Raw genomic sequence first — 25,601 nt, 5'->3', positions numbered from 1 at the left:
GTACCTTTTCTGATCTTTTTGTCATGTCTTACATGGTGTTTTTGCTCATGAAGTTGTGACAATCCCACCTTCTATGTGCAGTACATAATTTTTGTGGCTTTGGCGTTACAGAGGTAAGCTGGAAGCAGTGATTCCTGAAGGTTCAAAACCTGGGGGAAAAGGTTAATACAGCACACAATAGTTTATTTTGTTAAAACATCTGGATTTTTTAAAGGTTAGTACTGGTAATTTAAAGAACACGTATTTCAGGAGGAAAACGAGGGGTTTCTGCTTTCCTTCCTAACCTTTTCCATATATAATGGCCAATAAAGAAGCTGAGAGGTATAGGATATATCAGGTAAATTTTTCATAGACATGGAAGAAACCATAGCATTTGGTCCACTCACAAGGAGCAGATACCAAAAGATTAATTGAGCAGGAAACAGAGACAGGATAAAGGAAACACCTTGCGGAAGAAAATCTCTGCTCCCCAAATGACTGCTGGTCACATATATCTGAGTCTGTGTTCTCCTTTGATTTGTAAACCTTGTGTTCTTGATTACCTCACTCCAAAGTGAAGAAGATCTTACACAGTAGGACTAGATGGAGCATCAGCTTTGAAGAGAAAGTAACTGAAAACCTTCTCCCATTCCCTCTCTCTCCTTCCTTGCTTAGAGGACATTCTTGTGCTGTATCTGACTTAGGTTCTGATAATTGGCCTCCCCCTCGGAATTCAACTGAAAATGCATGCTAAGAGTCATTTAATACTAATTGCAGATTATTTAAAGGAATAGAGGCCTGATCCACTGCAGAAGGATCATATCAGTGATCAATATCAGCACTCTGTATCAGAATTTGCCGTAACAAGCAATTCCGCTAAGGGAGTGCATGTTCTCTAACCCTTGGTATCATCACTCATTGCCTTGCTCTGTGGAATGCTCTCAGCCAATGTATAGCGAGCATTAAAATACGAAACAGTCTAAGACATGGAAACATTTCCCAGAACAACTCAAGCTGACATGGCAGGCAAGGTACACCAAAGGCCTGTATTCTTCTCCCTTTCCCTCCTTTCTTTCAGAAATATCACAGTGAAAATAGGATCCAAGCAGCAGTGGGGGCCTAAAATTTCTGCAACAATGAAACTTTTGGGAGGTTTAACCATTGTGCCACCACTGCTCAGAAATGTGTTGTTTTCACTCTGGAGCCTGGCAAAACAGAATGAAATGAATTGGCCACGAATTGAGTGCTGGCAATTCAATTGTTGGCCCAGCAGTCACAGATGTTTTCAAGGCAGCTCATGCTGTGCTGTTCATCAGCATAGTCAGAACTTGAAATATTCCCCAAACAGTTGTCTTTAACTGGATTTAAATGGATGGATTATGCACTGAATGCATATGTATCACCAGATATGAAACAAGCAAGCACATTAATAGAAAAAACCTCCAGAAACTTGGGGGCTACTATTCTGTGTGAAGGGATTCATGGAATACAGGATGCCTTCAATACCCAGAGATCTGTTATCATGTTCATGCCAATATTTCGTTCTCTCTTAGCAGTGTCATAAATGATGTGTCCATGACAGCCCTGATTTTAGGCAACCCAAAGAACCATCTGCTGCCTTGATTGCAGACGCCTTGTCCTGACATGTGCCAACATGGCAAGTGGCAGCATAATGGTGCTCAGAGTACCATGCTGGAATGTGATCCTGGCCGACTGACAACAAAATGGGGTTGTTTGCTTTCTTCTTTGGATACTGGACATGTTCTCTTAATCACAGTATCTTTGCATACAAAGAAACAGCTTTGCAGCCACCAAATACTGAAGGCTGTCAAAGGTGCATTGTCTGTCTCAACAAAGACGATAAGGAACACTTGTATGTATTTAAAGTCCTGGTCTTATCAGTAACATGTTGAAACTCAGTCAATGAGATTATAGTTCACTGGTGCACTTGCCTTGTATTTAAATTCAGCATTTTTGCAGGCTGTTGGGATACAGAAATTGTGTGAACAATTTGTATTGCATTTCTGCGACCTTTGCCTTGGCATGGCTGGGTGCAGATAGTAAAAAAATACTGCACCACTAATATGGCTGCAGGCCTTGTGCCAAGGTGAAGGAGGAGTTCTTTTGGCAGGTAAACAAGTTTTATGGACACCTGCTGTGGTCCAATGAGTAATGTACAGTGCAGTGTGTTTTCTTTATGTATCCAATGTAGCCTGGAGAAGAATCACGTCTGTGTGTCATAAGTAGTATATAAGCTGTCTTTTCTCTAATAAAGCTGACATTTTGCCGACCATAATGGCCTATGAGCATTTCTCCATGCCCCTACAGGCATTCAATTTGGGTGAAATAGCTGTTTGACTGTGATGAAAAATTATGGAAACATTGTGTATAACTTTGTCACATCCTGGTTTTACGTTATTCTTTGAAGAACATCACTAACACTGAAGGAATTGATTCTGTTGCACATGAACCTGATAGGGGAAAATACAGTTTTGTAAGGTATAATGTAATTCCCTGCTTGCAGTACACAGCCATAAGTGAGAAGTAATGATTTTTATCTAAAAAAAGAATCGATTGTGCTAGTTGAATCCCTGAGACAACAAATTTCTGCATATTGTGAAACTTTGTAACATAATTGTTTTCCTTGGGAAAGCAACTGGAAAGTTTTTTATTAATTATCTGTAAATTTCAAAAAATCTAAATTAATGTAATGACAGGGTCTAAATCTCAACAAGAGGAGCAGTAAGGGTTTTAAATTCTTTTCAATATGCTGCAACTTCATAAATACTGTGCTGTTCAGATATAGGTGTGGAGAAAAGATCTTTCTGAAGAAAGGAAGCCACTCACCTGTGCAGGAAAACCTTCCCATCTCTTGTCATATAACTAGATATCAAATTGCAGTGATATTAGACACTTTCTGTATCAAAGAAATACAGAAATGTGTTGGAATTTTTAATGGTCCAAGATCTATAATTTATTAATTTCCAGGAACAGGATGAGTAAGAACAGCAGTTGAGGGATAATGTCTTAATATTTCAAGTCTGAAAATGTGTCTAAGGATCATTACACTAAGTCATGTTTTTCTGGGGTATTTCCATGAGGAAATATTTTTGCATGAATGCTTTCTGTTAAAAGTTACTATTGCATTTAAGCAACTGTCTGCTGCCAGTTTGCAGGAAGGTTTTTCCCATCATCACTCTAAGCAGAATAATAGCAGGAGCAAGGAATAAAAGCTGAGCATACCTGGATGGAAGCATGGGAAAAACATCCTTTGAGCACTGCTGCATAAGCAAGAGACTGTACGACAAAACCCATCCACAAATTTCACATGCTTTGAACAAATGAAATATAGGCAAACCTATCACACCCCGTAGTGATTATCACTCTCCCCTACCCTCCTCTCCCCTCTCTTCCCTTCCCCTTCTCCCTCAAGCTCACTTGCATTCTTCCTCGTCCAAATAAGGAAAAGCTAATTTGAACCAAGAGTGATTCAATAAGCCTTTATGGGGGGCTGCATGGAATGAGAGGTTGGAGCCTACCTTTGCAGACATTCCAGTTTTGAATACATACCCTTCATTAAATGAGGCTCATTGCTCACAGCACTGTCCAAGCTGCTGAAGCTGTATTGGGTTTCTAAAGATTGTATCTATTGGCAGCAGTTCTGAAGGTGACACATGTGTGTTAACTCAGAACACACCTCAGCAAATTAGTCCCATCAGTACTAGGTCAGTTCTCTGCACCACACATTGGTAAGTAGTCTAGCTGTATCTGTGTAACTATTGATCTTCTAATACTTTGCATTCTCTTCACCCAATTCTTGCAGCCATCTCTAATTATCTTGACACCATGTTAAGCCCCTAAGTTTGTAGACCTAATACTGGACAATTCAACGTTGCACTTTGAAGAATTGAAAACATGTTTTGTTTCTCCCTTCTGGTTCATTTATCTCCTTCTACATATTCTCTGAGACGTTAATGGCAGCTTGCTTTGGATTTGTACAAGCAGTAAAGACAGACACCTGCTTCTGTCTCTGTTGTTCTGTTTAGGGAGTGGGATAGGGAGAGCCAAGGTATTGCACATTTCAGCTCCACCTGATATGATGAAAATATAGAGACATGCTTAGACCCAATGTTTGGGCAACCACAAACAGGCAGAAAAATAATTACTATCTTGACCAGATAGTAGTAAAAGCCATAATCTTTACTAGAATTCTTTTGTTTACCTGAAAAAATATATTATTTTTTTTCAGAGTACCACTTCAATCATCCAAAAGATTAAAATCATGGAGAAGTTTCATTTGCTTTGTAGCTTTCTCAGCATTTGGGGCTCATGTTTTCCAATCTATTTTTATAAGTCTAAGAGCAGCAATGCAGCATTTCAAATCCTAGACAACATGAGACTTATAATAAAATAATAAGAAAAAAATATTTTGTAGCAGACATGGTAAGTTACAAGGACCTTTCCTTAATTTTATTAGTTAGTTGCAAAATTAGTTTTGTGTCAGAACTGGTTGAAGTAATATAGTAGCATAAATTTGAACAATAACGTGAAAAGCACCATTTTTCTGTATTTTTAAGTGGCAGTATTTGTATGACTTTTGCTTGTGAGTACAATTTGTGACCTTTTTGCTCATCCTTCTTTATAAAATGAGTCTTACAGCTTTCCACTTCAGCAGATACCTGAACCAGCTCATATGTGAGGTAGTTGTAGAGAAAAGTGAATAAATGTTCTTCTGTTGGAAAGATAAGATAGCCTACTCCAACCCACCATCATCTTTTTTCCCAAAACTTATACTCACTTTTCTCTAGGGCAATTGAAACCTAAACCACTTTCAGATTCACGGTGGAAATGAGATGACTTCAACAGTTAGAGAAATTTGGAAGCAGACCATCTGTATTAATAATGAAAGTATATGCCCTCAGATGCAACTTCCTTTTCACCTTGGAATGACATTTAATGCTATACAAAGGCCAGTGAACTTCAGAATATTATTTCTTATATATTAACATTGAAAAAGACAATATTTTATTGAAAAAGCTCGTTATTTCCACTGAGTCTGTTCAAATGCTTGCCTGATATTAGAAAAATAGGATGTCTCTTTGGACTTTGTTGTTTCAGGATGGCATTTCACCTGTGTATTTCCATTTTCATACCTTTCAAATTGTTATGGCTATTAGGATCTTAAAATCTCATCATTTCATAAGTTCCTATTTAGCAACAGTTTGTGTCTCAAGACACTACTATTTTAATCCAAAATATAGGTATAGCTATGGTGGGGGGAAGTCGTAGCCCCACAATTAAAGTTTGAGGCAGTGCAAAAGTTAGGCCGTGTTCCATGCAAGCAGTGGAGCTGGTTAGATGGTTTCCATGGACACGGCCTTGGGTTGCAGGGAGTACAAGGTTAAGACGGTTTGATAATGTGCAGGTGCTTGGATTCCTGGATGTTGTTGTAGGAATATGTTTGTGTTGTGTGTGGGAAAGTAGAAGGTAGTAAGCTCAATAAAAGGCTGCCTGCTGCACTGAGCAGGCAGACATCTCGTCTCACTATCCTTGTGTGTCTTGTGTGTCTTGTGCGTCTTTCTTCCCCCACCGGACCAGGCCTCAAGACAGGATACCCTGCGACATAGCTATAGTAGATTTAAACAAATCACCTGACAGTCCTGAAATTGTGCAATATGATTTAAATTCTGCAAGGATGCACTTTTTTAACAGTTGGCAGAAGCTTTGCAAAAAATCAATGACAGACCACCAGGATGTCTTACTGAATTCATATTCTAACTAAATAGAAAATGTGACAATTTAAATAAAAAACAACCCACAGCTCTTTATAATAAAACCCCCTATTAACACATTTTAAAACCAACAATATCATAGATTTGATATTATATACAAACTATTTCTCTACTACCATGCTTTAGAAATTTCACTGCTGACTGAAAGAAGAGAGACACCAAAAACGGTACGCAAAACTCTTAAAACATTTTCACTAACAGAGATGCATTTTCAGGAAATCAAATAATTAACTAAGGCCTATGGTTTACTTCACCTTCAAATCTCAACAAAGTCTTTTTTTTTCTCTTTTCCTTTTCTTTGTGATTACAATCACCATGGTGGGGATCTCTTGGACCAGTCCTATAACAAACAAATGAGTACAGGACTCATGTTCTTTAAGCTCTGGCCTCAAGGCATACATGACTGTTATGTCCTTGACAAACACAAAAAAGCAAAGGACTGAGTAAAAACATGGTTGAATCCCAAAAGGTTTTTCTTCTCTGTTCTTCAGTCTTGTTACACCACACTTCTCTCTCTTCCCCTCTTTTCAAGCTTATTATGAGAGCTGAGAGCTCATTTCAATCATCATTCCCATGCTGTAGAATAAATCCATATGGATTTATTGTATCACAGGGCTCCCCAGCTCTCAGAAGTATATACTTTCATTTAAAAAAGAACAACAGTAAATCTACACTACATAATCAAACAGAAGATTGGGAAAGATACTGTACACAAAAGACAATGCTAAATAGCAACATAGAAAGTTGGGGGAAAGCATCTAGTTAAATGTTTTAACTATTGTTTTTAGGTTTGGTCTTAAAATTTTCATTGTATTTCAGAAGCAAAATCAAACAATGCATTAATTAATTTTAGAAATTATAGCCAAATCGTCAAAACAATCAGCAGAAAGCAAGCATAGCTCCAGAGAAACTAGGCATGTGACTGGCATAAATCAACAGGGACCTCAGAAAAATGCAAGCAGATAAAATGAGAGAGAAAATACTCCAAAATATCCTGGAGTTGGTATTTCACTTGGATACTCAGACTGATGCATCAGTACATACAGTGGTTTCTCTCCATCTGGCACCAGCCAGATTATACTTTGAATATGTGTTTTCCTCTATATGAATTCTACAGAATATTGAAATGAATTCAGAAACCATCAGTAACTGAGTAAATTTAACTTATAAGAAGAGCTGGTAGTCCTAAACTTGTGAAGCTCAACGTGATACACAGAGATTTCTGGTGGGAACATCAGTCTGTGGTGCTATCCAGGGAAGCAGGCTGCCCAGCAAAGTGGTGGAACCACCATTCCTGGAAGTGTTCAAAAGACATGTAGATGTGGCACTTGGGGACATGGTTTAGTGGTGAACATGGTTAACGGTTGGACCTGATGCTTTTAGAAGCCTTTCCCAACCTTAACAATGCTATGATTCTATGGTGTATGGTACTCAAAACAGAGTGTAAAAAGAAAACTGTTACTGCTAAGTGCAACATAAAATAAAGTTAAAATGTGATTAGAGTAAAAGGAAATACTTAGAATTAAGGTTGGACCCTCTAGGCTATGGAATATCCTTCCAACAGCCAGGTCAGCAGGCTCCAAGGTAGAAATCCCTTGACACATGACCTGACCACAGCTGAGAGTGCTTCCTGCATGGCTGTGTGTTATCAGGACCAGGCCCTGGGTGTCACCGAGATGGAGGGAGCAGTTTCAATATCAGTACAGCTGGAGGCAGAGACACAAGGCCCCATCACTCCCACAGGGTAACGGAAAAACCTGGAGAAAACTATTTTCAGAGACCCCACGGAAGAGAGTACCCACACCCTGCAAACAGGGCACTTAACGCTCTCATCACTGTCTAGGAGAACTTGCTGAGAAAGCACTGCTGTTGCACTGGAGAAGGTGTAATTAGTTCCTATTGCTGCCTTCCCAAAAAGAGGAAGAATTGAAATTGTTAATGTTGGTATGATTATTAAGTGTTACTGCATGGAGATATTTAGCTTTGATACATCATAACTTGCTAAACAACAATGACAGCTAATGCAAAAGTATCTTCTGTAGCCTCTCTTGGCCCTAGAGTTTTTAAACAAATCTTTAAGTAGATTACTTTCTTAAGGCCTAGCTAAGAGACTCAGAATTACTTTTTTACATCTCCTTCCCTCATTGCCTTTTATTTGATAAGCACTATGTAACATATGCTGTGCCCTTGTCTCTTGCAGTTTTTTCTTATTACACTTGTAAAGAAAAGCAAAACCAAATGCAGTTTTCCTTGTAGAATCTGTCTTTCCCAGCATTTCTAACTGGCTATAAGTGTTTTATTCTAATATCTTATGGACTGTCTTTTTTCCATATCCTTGTTTCTTCTGTTTTTGAAGGGTAATTACCATGTTGTATTTTAAATATTTTATTTTTTTCTGCAAGCCTTACATTGCAAACTTCTAGTGGCTTATCTACTTCCCCTTTCCCTTTTGAGTGTACTTCCACATTTGGATCATTTCCTCTCCCTCTATAACTCCAACTTCTCAATAATTGATCTCCTTGCACTAATTCTTTACATGTTCCAATCTTTACTTGCACACTTTCAACGCCTAACCTGTGTCTGTTCATTTAATCCTGTCTCTAGCCACTTTGACATTTCCTGAAGGTCTCTTATTTAAAGTTAGGGTACCTAACCCCAAATTCCTGTTGCTGTCTACGAAACCATGGACTACAGCAGTGATCTGAAGGGTTCCCTAAATTACTGTTAGCATGCTGTGTGTTAAAAAATGCAGTTCCTTATTTTTGCATCAACCTAACACCACGCAAGCTGAAGGTAGCAACAGCACTGAGTTCCCCATTTTGAGCAGCCTTGAGAGAGCCTCTGCTGATAAGTGGAGGCTGACCCTTTAAATTCTGTTGCCACATTTCTATATCACTAGTTTGTTCTCTGTATGTGATTCATGATTCTTCATGCCTTTTGCTTTGCAATCCCCAAATGACAAAAAAACTACCATTATTTGTCATAGTAGGAAACAATCACAATTGTTAAAAAGTAGCTTTTAACCAATCTGTTCTGAATCCTACAAATATTGCATCCATTTATTATGTAATAGTTTAAAAGCTACTTTATATTGTATTGATTGTATTATTTAAAGTAAAAAATAACATTGCAATTGTAACACTTTCTACTTTAGTAGCATACTAGTTTAATTATGATTTTGTAATTATATATTCTAATGAGAACTTTGCAATCCCTTGCTGTACACAGAGGCATCTTTTTATTCACTGTTTTCAACACACAGTTATCAAAATGTTCTCAAAATGTAATTAGTTTCTATGTTTTCTTATGATTAAAGCCATTGCAGAGGATGTTTCACACAAATCGTTATCCAAAAATGAACATGCTTAGTGCTGTGTATCCTATATCTGGATATTCATTGGGGCACAGAGCCAAATCTGGCAGTTGTCTAGAATTTTATTTTCATTGAGCAATCAGTTGAACATTCATTCAGCATTTTTCCATATTTTGACAGCAAACAAGCACAATCGACAGCTGCTTTTCTGACCGAAATCATTCCTCCACTTATACTTTAAACTCAATTTTAAACCCTGGACACAGTAATTCATGAACCATCCCTGTGATATAATGTTCACTCCAAACCTGGCAATCTTTATCATCCTATTCTATGTCTAATTTTTCCTTCTCTTGTAATTTTTCTGGGCGTCAACCTTTCTTTTTGTCCACCTTTACAGATTTTGCAGAAAAAGTGTTTATTTACACCAAACTCTTCTTGAATGGCCTCCTGATAGACCAACCACTTGTGCGTACTCTTACCAAGCTTCCTTGTCAGAATATCCGTTGTGTATTCTTCACCCAATTTTCCAAGACTTATATGGCTCCACTCTACTTCACTGGCCTTTTAACACATTATTCTTCTCCCACACTGTGCTTGCTATACTACACACAGGAGCAGTGCAGAAAGAGCCCCAGTTTGCCACTGGTTAGGGCTGCTCTGAAACTGGAAGCAGTACTGTTGCTTTCACGGGGCTTTACATCTGGGTTCCCAGTCCCGCTTCTCAGTTCAGGTACTGGTGGCTACACGGCTTTTGTTTCCTGTCTGTATGAGTTTGGTGCTAGCTAGAGGGCCAGTATTAGTGCTGTATTGAGTCATGCAGACATATCTATATTTTTTAACAAAATCCTGGACTAGTAAAAATGCTCAGTTCAGCAACACGAGCTAAGGATTTAATTTCATTTCACATGGAAAAGAGCTTCAGCAGAACTTGAATCGCAGAAGTGGGTTTCTATGGTCTCTTACATCATATCTAAGCAATTAATTACTTCCAGGCATCCATACGTTAGTTATTAGTGAGGATAATCCATAATTTCATGACAGGTATCTCTAATAAGTAATGCTTATCAGAGCATCCAGTCTTAAACGGGGTACCCTTTTTGTGGCAGTTGTTTTGTGTACAGCACCCAAACTTTAAAAATCTGGAAACAAGGGCAGCTTTGCACAGAGACTGAAGAAGCTGCTGTTCCCCAAGGTTCCTTCATTCAGAAGGGCTGTCACACCATCCCTCTTTACATGAACAAACAGGGAGGCACCAGAAAGCCATGTGTGGTGTGCAGTAAGTGTCAGTGGACCCCACCCCTGTACTCACTGCCACATGCAAAAGAAGGGCATGGTTGGCAGCTGGGCTGATTGATGATACATCTTCACAAGTGGATTTTGGTGAAGGAGGAAATTCAATTTCTCTAATGGGAGCTCTGCCATTTATGGGAACAAGCTGCCAGTTTTCTGCTCATATCAGGGGACAAGACTGTTGCCAAGAAAGGCTTCCTCCATTTAACAGGAAAGAAGCCTTCAAGACAAATTCTCCTACTAGCAGAAGTCCAGTCAAGGTTAAAGAGAGATAAAGTAACAAAAATTACGAGACAAACAATTATTTATCTGTACAAATATATAAAGCCCATCCAAACTGTCAGGCTGGCTTCTGGACTATTCAGCAACCTGAACATCAACAAAATCTGTCTCTAACGAGATCCACAGTCACTGGTGCTGAGCATCTTTTAGTACAAAGCTGCTGTATTTCTGACATAGGTTTGAGGTGTATTGTGTTTAAGCCTGGTGGGTCCTTTTGTCAGCCACACACAAACTGCTCCAGTGGTTTTTTTGTTGTCAGATCTGACTCTGCAGGACCATGAAGCAGTTACTCAAGCCTATCCCAAAATAACCAAGGGTAGAAAAGCAAAATAGCAGCCACTGATGCTTTCAAAACTGCCTTTTTAAAAAGCCTTGAGACACTTATATCTGATAAATCAGATGCAAGTTTCATTTAAATCATTAATCTCCCATGAACTGACATGTCTGTCACGAAAATTAAATTTCCAAATAACTGTGAGTTCAGCCTGCAGTAAGTTTCTGCCAGCAGTGATCAGTACAAACAGATTTTACAGAAACAAACAGATGCTGAGAATTCACAAGGATGTCTCACAAAGCTGGTTTTGGTACTCCATGGCCATCAGCTTCTCATCCCTCTGTTGTTTTTCCCAACCCAGCATCAATCGGGCTCACTACTTTCACACTCAATTTTCTGCCTGCATGTCTGGATGCTAAATCAATTGGTGACAAAATTATTGAAAGAATTCTATTCAAAGACTACCAGATAAAATTTCTGCACTGACTGGCCTGAAAGACCCCCTAAACTAAAAGCAAATCCTCTGCTTTGTAATTCCTCTCTGCAAAACAGCTATAGAGTTAGGTTTGGCTTTGAGATGGGAAGCCCACACTGGGAGTCTGAAAAACTATCTTTACACAAGTTTTCTTCACATTCAAGATTTATTTTTTTTCGATGAAGGTAAGCAGATAGAAGAGGAAGAATAGGATTTTTCTTCAGACACAGGATCATTTTGCTTGTTAGTTCTGTGAACGAACGAATTTTCAAGCTACATGTCACAGTTGTTAATGAGACTGTAGTTCCCAGCACCTCTTCTCCTCAGTGTTAAAGACCATCAGTTTTATTAGTACCGCTTACAGCCAATTTACTTCAATTTTGGTACCACGTACCGCTAACAGGTCTTACTCCAGGAATGAGAACTTCTCCCCATGAGGGCTCATTATCTCCAGTCCTGCACCCTGGCGGGTGCCCCACGGCTCAGCCTGTCCCTCCGCTGCCCCACCACGCTGAGGAGCCTTTCCCCCGCGGGCTGCTCCCTGCACGGCCCCGCGGCTCCGCGCCCAGGCCGGGACGCGGGTGCCGGGCAGGCAGCGCTGGCGGCCGCCGCAGGAAGGGAGGCCTCCCCCGCCTTCCAGCGTGCGCCACGAAAGGGACTCTCGGGGAGCGGCCGCCGGTGGAAGGCACCCAGGGGCAAGCCCGGGTGGGTCAGTTCCTCCCGCCCCCGGGGGTCTCCCGGCCTTTCGGGGCCGACCCAGCCCGGCCCCGCGGAGCCACGGGAGGAGCCCGGCGGGGCGGCAGGGGGAGCACGAGCACGGGCCGGGGCTCCGGCTGCTAGGAGCGGCCGCCGCAGGAGCCGCACGGGCGACTTCTCGGAGCCGGAGGGAGGCGGCGCGGAAAGCCTGGCGCGGGAGCCGAGGATGCGGCCGCTGCCGCCGGCCTCTGCTTAGCCGCGAGCGCGGGCCCCCGGCGGCGGCTCCACCACCGCCGCCCCTCGGCGCCGGAGCGCAGGAAGCGGCGCCCGGCTCCCAGCGCCCCCCCCCCCCTCCTTCTCTCCCCTCCCCGCCCAGCGCAGCGCGGGCGCGGGCGGCTCGGGCCGCCGCGGGAGCAGCAGGCGCTGGCGTCGGATGCCTGCGTTACGCCATCCCGGTGCTGCCGCGGCCTGGACTCCGCGGGGAGGGCGGGCGATCGGCGGCCGCTCCTTTGTGTCCCAGGTCGGTGCGGGGGAGAGGCGAGGGGGGCGCGGGGGCGGTGGGGCAGAGCGGCGGGACCGTGTCCCGACTCCTACCGCAGGACTGGAACAGGCGGCATGCCTGCCGGCATGGCGGGCCGGGGACTTGTTTGTGTCGGGCTGACCCCCCCTCCCCGCACTCCGGCAGGAAAACCTCGGGAGCCTCCCCGCAGCCCGGCCGAGTGGTGTTCGGCACGGCGGGCTCGCTCCCCTCCACCGCGGGGCAGAGGACGGTCCCCCCGAGCCCTTGCCGGGGGCTTCTTGTTGCCCCCGGGAGCGGCTCGTGGCTGGGGAAGTTCCTGCCCGGGCAGCGTTTCGCCGCCGCTTTTGACTGTTTATCGCTCCGAGGCGACGCCGAAAATAGGTCAGAAAAAATGTCCAGCTCGTCCCCGCCGCGAAGTGCCCGAGTGCCGGGCGCGGTACTGGGACAGCCGGAGGCGGTGCTGCCTTTCACCTCCTTCCCTTCCTGAGAAATACCGGATTCTCACAGGGTTTGAAACGCGGTGGGTGGGTATATTTGTATATATATGTATATTTGTTTGATTGTTTGTTTTTTTAATATCGCTTTTTGCGTGCGGTGTGGAAAGTTGCTGGCCGAGCGTTAGGAGTAACTGTTAGGAATAACTATTTCCTGGTGCGCCAAGGGCGGCACTGGCGGCTCTCGCCGCCCGGTCCGAGCGGGCACAACCCGTGCCCTGCGGAACACGGGCAGTGCGGGGCAGGGTGCGGGCAGGGCGCTGCGGTCCGGCCGGGCCCTGCCTTCAGCAGATGCTCGTAACCCCTGTTACCGCCCGTGGGATCTCTTCAGGGCTTAGTTAACGACCAGAGTGCTAACAGCAGGATTTGCGTGATCGGTAAGCGCTCTGGTGGAAATAATCTTTCCTTCTTGTATTATTTTAAGCAAAATTTCCAGCATAATTTATTTGAAAGCTTTATTTGATGATTATGTGTTAAACATACCACTTGGAAGAGCAGCTGCATAGCATAACAGATCTTAATTGTAATTGGGGGATTTACAGTCACGTTGATGTTATAACTGAAGAGGTATTTGTGCTGAAGTGTTTAAGCCCACTTCCCCTTTCTCCTGCTTGCAGTGGATTTTGCTGACTGAAAGGTAACAAGCTACTGTTTGAGATCTTTCATTTATCAAGTAAGTGGGCATAAATGTCTATTTTGTGTTACTGGGGTTTGCTTTGTTTTTTAAGTGATTAATTCTGTTAGCTTAATGTTGTCTTATACGTAGGCAAAGCCTGAGCTAAAATCCACATGCACCACTTTTAGTTTGCTGGACCAATAACAAGTAGCGAATGCTACTGCATCTATTACTCTGGAAGGGAATGTATTACATTTTCATCCATTAAGTAGTTCCTACTTAGCATTTTGATTGTGAAGATAAAACTGCTGGGCCCTTGCTAAGGGATAAATGGCACAGCCCGAACGTCGTTCAGTAAAGCTCTGCTTTGCTGGAACATTACAGCTTTTTTACAATGAAAAAATTTTGGATTTGTGGAGGAGCAAATTAGGTATTTCAGCATAGTTTTTATTATTTCATTCAACAATTCATTGCCCATTAGAACTGAAAAAACTGTTTTGTAGGAAGTGAACAATAGTCCAGGCTCTGGCTGTATCTTTGCAATTACTTTAAATGAATGAAGCAGAGAATTGTCATCTTGCTCTGTTTCTTCCATATGACTGTGCCAGTAGCCACAGTCTGAATACCTGCATTTGGTATGTCAGAGCACAGCTATAAATCTTAGTCTGCATTTTCCTTGGATGGACCAACTCGCTTCCCTTTTCCCACCTCTCATTTTTCCTCCTGTAGGTAGCATAAGTCCATTCTTCAGCTTTCCTTCAATAACCGATAAAAGTCAGAGAGTATGAATTCAAGCTCATTATTTGGAGGGGTTTCAGTGTCCCTTATGTGAAATACAATCCTACAAAGCTGGTAAGGGTTGACTGGTATAATATGTGAAAATACTATTTTTGTTCTTAAATTAACAGTGTATTAATAAAATTGATTTGTTATCTTCACTTCAGATTATGGTTAGTACTACTGGCCTGGATAAGGTTTGGCCTGAATCAGTAATATAGTAATCGGCTGCACACAGCAGCCGAAATCTGTCTTCAAAACTGTGGTTTTGAAAATGTGCCAGACAACCCAGCACATTTGTTGATTCAATTTAATTCCATTGCAATAGAATTTACTTCTGTTTTGAGTTCAGCAAAACTGCAAAAATAACATGTTGGGCTCAGTTCAAATTTCAGAAGACCCCTTGCATCTCTTCTGAAGCCCTGATGATGGATATGACAGTATTACCTGACATTGCAGTTTTGTGGTTTTAACATTTCCCTTGGAAGTACCTGGGTTTCAGAGCTCAGTTCCAGGATTGTCTCTGGCATTTTTTTCTTACATAGAAGAATTAGTGAATACAGTTCCCAAGCAGGGAGAGATGAAAACTGAGATCCATTGCTCTCTCTAGCATTCCCTGTTGAACTTGCTAGTCAGTTCTCTGTTGAGAAAGACTCTGACATGTTCTGGTGGACTTGGTTGTTGTGGTTTTCAGACATAACAAACACTCTCTGACAGGATGTTTCTATCAGTATCTCATGCTCACCGGCTTACAGTCTGGTGGTTTGGTGCGAGCTTCTCTTGCTGGAAGTGATTAGATTGAAATATGAATGCCACAGCCATCTGTCTAGTTGGGAAGGTGCATAGGAAAGTAAGTCTTGGCAGAGGGGTGAGGCAGAATGTTGTGAGTGGCAAGGTTTTGAACTTCTGTAGGTGAAGATATGGGAGGCCTGTCTGAACTCTGACTCTTGTGCATTTTTTTTCATTGAAGAGAACCTAGCTGTCTATACCAACCTAGGAGGCAGATACCTAAATATTTATTAATGTGATGCTAAGAGTACTGGTGTCTCTTTCCTGGCCTGGGTGCTGTCCTGAACATCTGTGAAAGTTCAACTTGTACCAAAGATGGATCTCAGTGTGAGAATTATAATCAACAGTTGTGAATTTTTGTTACTGTTGACCTTGTTTCAGTGTTTGAAGTTGTTATTGATAAAGACCAGTACTTCTCATGCTTGCTTGCTAAATGTTTCATCCTATGCTTTGTGTGCCCCCTTTTCCTCTGTATGAAAAATGTAGTCTCACTAGAGCTTTAATTGCTTTCATAACAGGAGAGATGAGTAGCACCTGTGTGTTGACCAGCAGTTGTTCCTGATGGATATTGTTTTGCCAGCCTGCTGTTGTATATCAGGTACTTCTGACAGGCCATTGGTTCAGAGAGCTTGTAGCCAAAATAAGCATTCCTGGGTCAAGTAACAGCACATAAATGCTTTGGTTAACTATGAACATAACTTAGAGTTTCTTGAATCATGAATTATTTAATCTTGCCTTTGTTTTCCCTCCTAATGAAGATGTTTGAAAAATGCGATTTTTTTGGTTACTGAAAACTGTGTAGCAGCCTTCAATTACTTTATATGTAGTATATAGGATCCTATAGGAACTTTTAAGTTCCTATATTCTAGTTATATGGTTTAGTGGTTACAGTGGTAGTGCTGGCTTGATGTTTGAACTTAGTGATCTTAAAGTTCTCTTCCCACCTTGATGATTCTATCCTGTGACTCTATAAGTCGCTGCTGCTTTAAATTAGGAATGAGAGACTGGGTTTAACTGGTTAAATCCACTCAATAGCCACTTTTATGGTCCTTGTGAGCTTGCTCCAATCAGACTACACTTCTGATTAAATGCTACTTCTATATTTTTCTGCCACAGCTAGGCAAAACAAAGTGTCCTTACGTTCTGTCGACGTTAATGCACCATGTGTTTTCTCTGTGGCAAGACACGTGATTTTATGTTCATTATGCATCTGCTGATTTTGACCTTCTCCAGGATTTTACTAAGCACCTTTTGAACAAATTCATTCATGGGATACATCTCATTAAGTATTGTGTATAGACAATTCAGTCACTGCAGAAGTATGAACATAGCGGTTAAAAATATTTATGCATTCATTTCTAGCAAAGGTGGTTGGTATGTTGGTAATGTAGTGTTGCTGATATTTGTAGAAGCCTGTTGTACAAATTGTCTTCCTTGAAGAACAATTCATGGAACCTTTGTAGTAACAAGAATATACAACAAAGAGTATACAAGAAAAAAAATCTGAAAGGGAGGAAATAAGTTTGCCATGGTTTGGGGTCAGGAAGAAGTCAGGTGAGCAAATTGTGTTTACTTCAAGCAGGACAGCACTATTCTTGGAAAGAAGAGGCAGAGAAATAAGGAACAGAATCCAACCTTGCAGAGCTCAACTTACAAGAAGAACAAAAGTTGAAAACGCTAAAGCAAATGGAAATGACATCAATTCTATTTTTTGCTAAATGGTTTCAGTACTATTTTTTTTCTGAGTGGATTTTCTGTAGATATTTTGGAATTGGGAACATTATCATTGCAAAAAATCTTGAGCTTTATATTGTGCGAGCAGTTTTGTTGGAAACAAGATACAAAATCTCACCAGTATTTCTTACTAAAAATAAATAAAACATGTCCACATTTCTGAATTGCATGTCTTGTCTCAGAAAAAACCAATACATTCATATTTTGCTATTTTTAATTTTCAAATGAAAAGTTAAAAATTTGTTACCTCTAATATTATGTAATTATAAATATTTATAAATATGTATGTATGAATATGGTTTTTTGTATCTCATTTATAAAATAATTCACATACCTGTGCACACCACACCCTCAGATTCTTAGAATTAAGAAGAAATCTATGGCATTCGTCAGTTAGTTGTGCAGGAAGCCTTACACTTGACTTCTGATATTTGAAATAATAAGCTTGTTTGTTTTCCAGATACAAGTCTGCCCACTATAATCACAACCTTGTTCACGTGCTGTGACCTCATGAATTAATCCCTGTTACTGATCATGCCATAAATCACTCATTACCTGTTGCATAAAGGATGTCAAGAGAGATAAGCTTGTAGTGCTTTCTAGCTATAAAATAAACTAAATTCTCTTTATGCTTTAGATGATTTTCTAAATAAATGAGGTTTCCCTTTAAATTTTCATATCAGAATGGCTTGCAGTATATCTTTTGTCTTCTTTCTATTGAAATTTACAACAGAAATGTAGTAGTATTTGCGCTTCTGCAGAAGAAACTGTACTTTCTTCCTAGGCTGTCAGTTCAGTTATCACTTGCTGATTTTTCTGCATAATGATTGTGTATTTCCATGTAAAAATCCATGTAATTAATGCTGCTGGGTTTTAGTAGTAGAGGTAGTAGTATTTGCGTATCTAGTGCTTTTAAACTAAATTAAAATTGCTTGCCTGCCTATTTATATGTGGCCCATCTAGCTTTCTGTAAATGCACATATATGTTTTTAAAAGATTTTCTGAATTTTGGGGGTAAACTCATGATGTTATACCAACTATCAGTTAATTCTAGGGGCCTATGATTTCATGCACCTCTGACCTTCAGTCCCTCACCTCGATGAAATAATCAGACCAAATTGTGTGAAGGTACTGAGGATATTTGAAGTACTGAGACAGTGAGGCATAGTAGAAAACATATGTTTCACTGCTTTACATGTAAAATAGCTTAGAGGAAAAAACCTTGTAATAGTGAGGTCAATACTAGACCTAAATGTGTAAGGCAAGACTTAGATCTCCAAGTTTGCAGCCATTCTATCGTGCTGGACTTCTTTTTGTAATGAAAGCCCTTTCTAACGAAAGCTGTTGCTGAGGCAGAAGCTTTGAGCCATAGGGTTTTACCTGCTGTTAATCTTGCTTTGCATATTCTTAAGAGACAGCCTCTTCTGTGGAAAGTGTATTGTATGTCTCTGAAATTGGATTGAATGCCAGCTAATGCTACAGATGTTTGGGCTGAATTTGGGTTGGTGACTAGAAGCTCTAACACATGTTTTACCTGCCTTTTGATTCAAACATGTAAAAGCTGTTGGTGTTTAGCTAAAAAGACGAATTTCATGGCGAGTCGGTATGTCTTTCTCAGGTAGGACAGGAAGGAACAATGAGCTGCTTGAAAACCAATCAGCCATGCTGTTGGCAGGGTGGGGAAAGCCTCTGATGACTTTGGTTCCTGGTTGGTGGGCCTTTTTCCCCTGGATGTGTTAACTGTATTTAATATGTGGTTTTGCTTATTCTACTTGTAGCAAATATGAAAGCAGCATATAAGGGATTCAATGGTTACAAAATGTTAGTACAAGAATTCTGACTAAACATGACAAGTAAATGGTAGGAGAAAAGGAGTGAACGAAAACTCTTCCATGTAAAACATTGTAAAAAATTGTTTGAATAGCATTGGTGATAGTTCAGGCTAATTCAGAAATCAGTTTGCTGATTTGTTTTGATGTAACCCTTCAAATCTACCCATTGAAGTTACTGAAGGAGATCATTAGATTTGTTTTGTTTCCAGTATGTTATTTTGGAAACAGAGCTGTGCCATTTTAGGTTTGTGTCAATGTTTTTAGCAGCTTCTCACACATCAGCGTTGTTCTGTTAGTGAAATGCCACACAGGGAGCAGAAGGTGAGAGGGGCATGAAGCCTTCAAGCTGCAAAATAAACAAAGGCAAAACTTGAATTTGGATTTGGTAAGGCTGGTATATTTGTCTATTAATAGGGACTCTTTAAGCAAGGTATTCTGGCACTGTAGTGAGAAGGGAGCAATGCCAGTGCCATGAGGGAGGGTTAAAGCCTGTGGAGCTCAGGTAGAGCAGGCTGTGGTGACTAAGGTGGCCCTGTCTCTCTCTCTCCTCCGTGACAGGGAGTGGAAGAGCCCTTCTTCAGCAAAAATTGTTCGTGTCTCCCGATGCCAGCTGTCTGTTGGTAACTGCGGGCAGAGAGTGTTTCTGGGCCTGTTGATCCAAAGCTGCTGAAAGTTGCTCTGCTTTCCATCCTTCTGTGCCTCCTTCATAAAAGAAATGGTCTGGATTGCCAGGCAGGGTTCCCAGGTGAGAGGTTTCCTCCTTGGGAAGCCAGGCCTGTGAGTAGGGAGCAGGACATGCCCTATGGAACAGGGTAGAGGTTAGACTGGGCTGTTGCTTGGGCTCTAGGGTTGTGTCCTTCCATGGAGGAAGTGGGGCGGGAGGGGATTACTTTTCAACTTTTGAGGTGAATAAAAGGAAAGAATGGAGGATAAAACTACTGACTCGGGAATGGCTGTGAGAAGGGGCAGTTTCTCTCACCTTGCCACTCTTGCTTTGCTGTGCCAAGGCTGTGGCTTATGGAGACAGGCAGGATGAGGGTACAACTGGCCAGGGAACCGCTGTGCTATGTTACCACTTGCTTCCCTTCCCTGCACTGCAATGGCACAGCTATTTGTGGAGCTGTGCTTTGAAACCGGATAAGGAAGTGATCTGATCAAGCCCTGCAAAAATAGATTATTCTAAAATGGTAACTAATTAATTTTAAAATGCTGTCCCACAAGTGCTGTGTTGGCAGTGTTGTGGGGGCGATATACTGCTGCTATGAAGACGTGAATGAGCACCTGGGGTAGAAACTTCTGAAGCTGTTGCTGCTGTGGAAGATTTCATTTAGTTTCACAGGCAAAGTTGGCTTAAATTCTTGCTTTGCCCTTCCTCACTTCTTCAGGGTTAGATGTTAATGTAGGTGTACTCTTTCAGATAGATCAGTGCAGTTGTTTGTGGAGCTGTATTTAAATCAGTGAAATGTTGCTGTTTAAATTATTTAAAAAAAACCCAAAACAACAACCTCCCAAAATTTACAAAGTAACCCCCAAAATAACTGTAAAGGTTTTTTTTGGTGCTGGTGGGCTTTTTGCCCCCCACAACTGCCAGTACAATTGCAAAGATGGCTGTTTGTGGCATACGTGCGAGTAAGTCTGCAAGGGTAACGGAGAGAAATAACTTTAAAGACTTTACTGCTCGTGATATGTAATGTGCTATTTTCTCGTGGTGCTTACTGACATCCAGTCTTCCTTGTATGCTGAGCTCTGCTCAGTTTGTTCAAGCTACCATCACAGTTATCTTTGATCAGTGTTGTCTTGGCTTGACATTTGTTTCTTCTGAAACTTTGTTTCCTGAGTATTTGTCAATAAAAAAAACACTGTATGTACTGTGTTTATTCCCTTCTCTTCTAAAACAACTAAAGGAAATAAGAGAGTGATTTAATTTTATTGTGTTTTTTCTTGGAGGGGGGAGTGTGTGTTACTTGTTTGATTTGGTTTGGGGGGGGGGTCAGATCTATTTTGCTCCAGGCTTCAGTAGTAGAAAAGAGAGTGGGGGACATCAAGGATAGAGCATTAAATCTTGTGCTTGACTTGCTGTAGTAATAGCCATGTGAACTTCAAAGTTTAGATATGTTTTGACTTAATGCTCTTAGATTTGGAGGTGAGCAGCACGTAAGTTGCTGGAGATGCTACCTAGAGTTGCAGAGAGATATATGGCTCTTCCTCACCTGGTCAGTATGAAGATAAGCAAGCATCAAGAGAGCTTGAAATCTTTGACCAAATTGACATGTCGATGTTTGTTTGCTACAATATGTTTTTGAAAAGCTTTAATGCACATTCTGAAATACTTTTCTATGACATCATTAGGTCATTGCTTGCAGTGGTAGTCTGCCTAATTGTCCTTCAACTTTACAGTTGTATCATTAAACCATAACTAAATTGCACTTTATACTAGAATAATATGGATTTGACTATAAAATCAATGCATGTTTTGTGTAACAGAAGAGTTGCAGAGAGGGTCTTAGAAGATTTATGGTCAGAAAATCATGAACAAAGAAAGAACAAAATAAAAATCTGTGACTTTTCTCTGATGGCTATTGAATAAAGACGGGACAGATATAAGAAGCTGAAAACAGTGTTTTATATTTCTAGAGTTTTTAGGTTTGGGGTGTTTTTTGCATTGAAAAATCAAAGAATCAAACTTTTAACTTAGATTTATGTGCTGTAATGCTTATCTCATTTTATTTTGTTAAAGTGGTAGGAAACTGGAAGCCAGGCTACAAGGAAATCGGAAATAGTGTGCCCAGCGGGGCCAGGACAGTGATCATCCCCCTGTACTCAGCACTGGTGAAGCCACATCTCAAATAAATACCGTGTTCAGTTTTGGGCCCTTGCTACAAGAAAGACATTGAGGTGCTGGAGTGTGACCAGAGAAGCACAAGTTGGTGAAGGATCTGGAGACCAAGTCTTACTGAGGAGCAGCTGAGGAGCTGTGGTTGTTTAGCCTGGAGAATAGGAGACTCAAGGGAGACTCTGTCACTCTCTACAACTACCTGAAAGGAGCTTGTAGCCAGGTGGGGGTTGGTTTCTTCTCCCAAGTAGTAACAAGTGACAGAGTGAGAGGAAATGGCCTCATATTGTGCCAAGTAATGTTTAGACAGGAAAAATTTCTTCACTGAAATGTGGTCAGGCATTGGAACAAGCTGCCTGGGGCAGTGGTGGTATCACAGTCCCTGGAATTGTTGAAAAAAATGTGTGGAATTGGCACTTGAGGACATGGTTTAGTGGTAAAGATGAAAGTGTTAGGTTAAGGGTTTGGATTTGATGATCTTAAAGGTCTTTTCTAACTGTGATGATACTGTGATTCCATGAAAAAAAAATGAAATCAAGGATTATATTTTTAAAGATGTAGTAGCCAACCCCAAATCAGCTGACTTTATAGTGGGTTATTAAGATTAGGTGTTGAAAAATAAAATAGCTTTTGATAGAGTACTCCTGTGTATTTCTGAAAGAACTTACATTTGTAAGAAAATCCTGGCAGTCACTGTCTTTCTGTGTTGACCCATCCAGCCTATCACCACAGATGCTATTACTGTAGGAACTACCAAGGAAGTGGTTTTGTGACCACTGATCCTGGATCAGATTTACTATCAGATTATCCCCTAATGTAACTTTGATCAGGCAGCCAAGCTATCACATTTCTTAAGTTAATAAGAGTATGCAATATATCATTTGTGCTGACTTAATGCCTACTGTGGGAGGAAATACAGTAACTATTTGGCATAAAGCCTTCCAATACAAAATCAACCCGTCAAATCTAAACTGTATTTACTGTCTTGTCAAAGCATGACCTTAACAGCAGGTATCAGAACAATGACTCAACTCTGTAAATGGTGATGTTTTATATACAAAGGACAATAGTACAGAATTATTACCTATTAAAAATAATTTACTGATCATATACAGTTTGATTTATTTTTCATTTCTCTTGAAATAAAAGCTTTATTTTTTTGACAGTAGGTTTGCTTGGGGTGGGACAGAAATCACAACTTTCTTTTGGAGACTCTTTTGATTCATAAAATATGGCAGAGTAATGACATTAAGTCATTGCAGACATTTTAATGCCACATTCATTCACTCATATAAAGTTATTTTTCGTTTAATGACATTGCTTAGGACATGGGATTTAAAGAGAGGGAGCTTTCTTCCTTTGTATAAATAGGAAAATGAAATATATTTTATGTACACTTAGCCCCTTAATGTTTTATGAAGAACATATTCAGTTGGGCAGAATCAAATTAGTTTAGTAAGCTTCCCTCTCCTACTTTATTAATTGTTACCTGGTGCATCCTTTATAAATTTTTGAGATTATGAGAAGGTGAATGTATTAAGCTATGGAGTTTGTTTTTTTTAAGTGAAAATACTGCAGCCTGCAATTTATCATTTGTTTGTTTTTTTAAAATTTACTGTAAGATCCTTATATGCTTTTTATATAAAGTTCCAAAAGACTTTTATTTGATTATTTAGAGTAAGCACTTTATTTTGCTTTTTCCCCTATATTGCTCTTTGAGTGGATTGTTAGGAAAAGATAGGTTGTGAGTTCATTCATGGAAGATGATAAGTGAAACAAGGAATTAATTTACAGATTTATTTCTACATTTGCAGATGTATTTCTAGATACATTATTTCTGCTGTAGTTAGATGTAGTTATTTTCTTCACTGTTTTTGAAGTAGCTCAGCTTTACTGCTGATTTACATTGTCCACTCTCCTTCGTTCTTAGTATGAGTGTGTGGTAGTGTTTGGTTCATTTTTCTCACTCACTCAGTGCATGGGACCAAAGTGGGACAAAGTGGCTGGTATAATGTGGTAGCACATATCCTGAACTGCTACTGCTTTTCGTCAAAATGCTCCATTTTAGCAGTTTCTGACTCAAAAGCAGTCACATTTGTGCCAGTTATTTCATTGTCTTTTAATCACAACTTTTAAAATGTGGGTTTTGTTTTTAGGGTAAGTCTTTGTAAAAGGCAAATAAAACATTAAGTTTGGTTTGCTCATGTTCTGCTTCCATTTTCTTTGCAAATTACTATTGAAACCATTGCTCAGTTCCGCCTAGTGTGAAAGAGGAGAAGGGATCTCAGAGATGATGCAGTTTTTGTTTAGTTTAAATTGTTGGCTGAAGAGAGAAGACACTGAAGTTAGTGCCTATACTGGGAGGAAAAATTCAGAAATCTGCAAACATTGGGTCTGTTTTGCAGCAGGGGTTGTGGCGGAGGGAGGAGGACACATTGATAAGACAGTGAGCTTTTAAGTGTACTGCTCACAGAACTTTTCATGTTAAACTTTTTAATGAGGAAGCTTAGAAATATCATGTCATTTGTCAGACAGACAAAGCCCAATGTTAGCATAGAAGGGAATAAGCCTAATAAATGTTCAAGATGAATTATTGTATCATGGGTATGATCTATTAATAGGGGAGAAAAAAAGAAATAAATGCAACATCTTAATGACTTCTATGCTCAGTGGGAATAATCAAGTTGTCAGCTGAAAGTAGTGAGTGTGTTGTTTTTATCAGTGTGCTGCATAGAGGACGAGATATTGGTGCTAAATTTAAAGCAAAAAGTATGAAAAATTGAATTTTAATGCCTGATTAAGTTGGTTGTTTATATAGCCCATTTAAGTGCCATAGATATCTTGCATTAGCTTTATTAGAATCAAACCTTGTGGTTGGCTGGGAAGTAGTTTGGGCTTAGAGAACCAGGCATGAAGAAGAATTTAATAGTTGAGTTTTTGCCCTGAACCCATGAAATTAGGTCACTGTTCAACTATATTTACATCTGGTTATTTATTTCACATAATTATTTATACCTGTGAAGGTTTAAAAAAGTAAATTAATAGATCCTGATAAAAAGCAGTCTGTTCTGAAGTATTTTTCTAGGATAATGAATTGAATAAGGTCTCTTAGATATTTCCACTTAAGGGATTTGTTTGTTTGTTTGTTTCCTTGTTTTACAACATGATGATTATGCAATTCAAAATTCAATTACCAGTTCTTTTCTACCCCCTCACCTTTTTAATTATGGAAAAGCAAGGTTTATTTGTAGTACTGGGAAGCTCTAGTCTCAATCAGAACACTGTGATACCGTGTGCTGCACAGCTGTGAAAGGATTTCAAAGGACAGGGGGAGTTATGCTTGATGCAGTGGTCCAGGCTCTCTCTGCAGGGGATGTAGAGAGGGAGCTGAAATGATCAAAATAACAGGCTGGTTCTTTGCAGCACCATGCTAAACTAATACATGCAGTGAATTATGCTTTTTCAGCCTCACAGTAATTAAAATAAAAGAGGATATTAGCTTGGATGAGTTTTGGCTATATGGATAGATGGGACATATTTCTAATCACACACAGAAAAAGTTGGCAGGTTTTCTGCATAGTCTTGCCAAAGTCTATGAGAACCTAGAGAAAACTAAATGAAAAATATTGTCTAGGTTTACAGTCAGATTGTGCTAGTATGCATACTCAGAGAGTGGGCATTAGGAATAGCCTTGCAGGTCAGGTCAAGAACTTTGTTTTCGCCACACTAAGTTTCAGCTGCAAACAGTGTCCAAGAAACAGCTAAAATTGGAATTGAAGGCAGTTCTCAGGTGGGGGGACAAACCTGTGAGTCATCAGCACAGAGATAGATGGTGGCTGAATTTCTGTTGGCAGGTGCTGGGTCTCTGAGCATAAAGGGGAAGAAGATGGGTAAAAAAAGGT

The 25,601-nt window shown here is 40.4% G+C and overlaps 1 protein-coding gene across 5 annotated transcripts in view; it reads left to right on the top strand.

Annotated features, from left to right (window-relative positions):
• Window positions 1-12,255: 12,255 nt before the first annotated feature.
• The window catches only part of FAM135A (family with sequence similarity 135 member A), an 84,016-nt gene continuing 70,670 nt past the window's right edge, over window positions 12,256-25,601 (top strand). For 3 of the 5 annotated variants that reach the window (XR_003536601.1, XM_027697902.1, XM_027697873.1), the window contains exon 1: window positions 12,256-12,624. The gene's annotated coding sequence lies outside the window, so the exon portion shown is untranslated. Of the gene's footprint in view, window positions 12,625-13,360; window positions 13,496-14,463; window positions 14,587-25,601 lie in introns of those variants that run through there. The other 2 variants (XM_027697884.1, XM_027697893.1) reach the window with 2 other exon arrangements.

This window comes from Neopelma chrysocephalum, unplaced genomic scaffold, assembly GCF_003984885.1.
Source record: "Neopelma chrysocephalum unplaced genomic scaffold, ASM398488v2 Primary Assembly neopelma1_23b, whole genome shotgun sequence".
NCBI lineage: Eukaryota > Metazoa > Chordata > Aves > Passeriformes > Pipridae > Neopelma > Neopelma chrysocephalum.
This window is presented reverse-complemented; position numbering and strand designations above follow the sequence as displayed.